The 1,254-nt window shown below is 37.6% G+C and overlaps 1 protein-coding gene across 1 annotated transcript in view; it reads right to left on the bottom strand.

Moving 5' to 3' along the window:
- mmp28 (matrix metallopeptidase 28) overlaps positions 1–1,254 on the bottom strand; it is a 17,444-nt gene that overhangs the window by 2,705 nt on the left and 13,485 nt on the right. The window lies entirely within an intron of this gene.

The raw sequence follows: 1,254 nt of genomic DNA, 5'->3' as shown, positions 1-1,254 counted from the left end.
GAACAAATGTAAAAGACAAACAGTGGAGGCTTCTCCTTAAACAGGACTGGGTTATGTTAACATTTAAATTGTCCTTTACAGGATGTGGCTGGGTTGATGTATACTGATGGATGACATTATACTGCACAGGAAATAAACAAAGGTCTCCAGATAGAGCGCACACTGCAACCTTTAATGCATTTATATCACACAAAAAAAGAGCCCACCTACTCATTTTCTCAGCCAAGCCAATCGAGTGCAGATTCATGGCAAATGAGATCAAAAGAATAAAAGGAAGAATTAAAGCTGAACAAAGGGACAAGCTCAACATACCGAAGCATAAAGAGTGAATGATGGTGCTTTAGACATGATTACTGCCGTTTTGTTTGCAAGGAGCTGAACAAACATTTGTGTAGGAGGTGGATAAAATCAGCGCACCCATGAACAGGAGGAAGACAGCGGGCAAAATAGATACACACACACCACAGTGGATAACACATGGACAGCTGCCCATTAAAGCTGTGTGTGTGTGTGTGTGTGTGTGTGTGTGTGTATAAGATAAGGGCTGGATGTCTGACTTCCCTCTGTTTACATTCATCAGTGGTGGAAAAAGTATTCAGATCTTTTACTTAACAGTATGTTACAGTTGATCGAGATGGAGCTAGTCTGAACAACTTCGTTATAAAATGCTTCGTAATTTATTGGATGATCACTTGTTTTGTAGCTGAAAACAGAATCTGTAAAGTGACTTATAACTGTAGCTGTGGGATAAATTAATTGTAGTATTAAGTACAATTTTTGTGTAAAGTATAAAGAAGCGTACAATAAAAAAAATTAAGCATAGTATTGAGCATTGAATAATAGTTACATTCTGCTGACATTCATACACAGGGGATCTACATGTGCTCATTGTGCAAGAACTGCAGGATACTACAACTCAACAATACAATCTGCACAGAGAGTGTACTCAGAAAGTCTAGCTAAAAGGCCAATTATGAGCTTTTAGTCACCTGTAATAAAATGTACAATCTACTGTATAATATAATTTAAAATGTGTGCAACATTATGTTTTGTGAGCCTATTGTTAAAGTTTAGTAACGTAACATTCCTGTGTGTTGTCTTTACTTCACTTAAAGGACCAGTGTGTCGGATTTGGTGGCATCTAGCGATAAAGTTGCAGATTGCAACTAACTGAACACTGCTCGCATCTGTATTTGACAACCTGGGAATGAGAACGTGCTGTGAAGTGAGTAGTAAAAAATTAAGATTAGGGAT

The sequence above is a fragment of the Morone saxatilis genome, unplaced genomic scaffold, assembly GCF_004916995.1.
Source record: "Morone saxatilis isolate NCDOM2014 unplaced genomic scaffold, NCSU_SB_2.0 Contig8, whole genome shotgun sequence".
Classification (NCBI taxonomy): Eukaryota; Metazoa; Chordata; class Actinopteri; family Moronidae; genus Morone; species Morone saxatilis.
The sequence above is the reverse complement of the archived record's forward strand: the minus strand, read 5'-3'. Positions and strand labels throughout refer to the sequence as shown.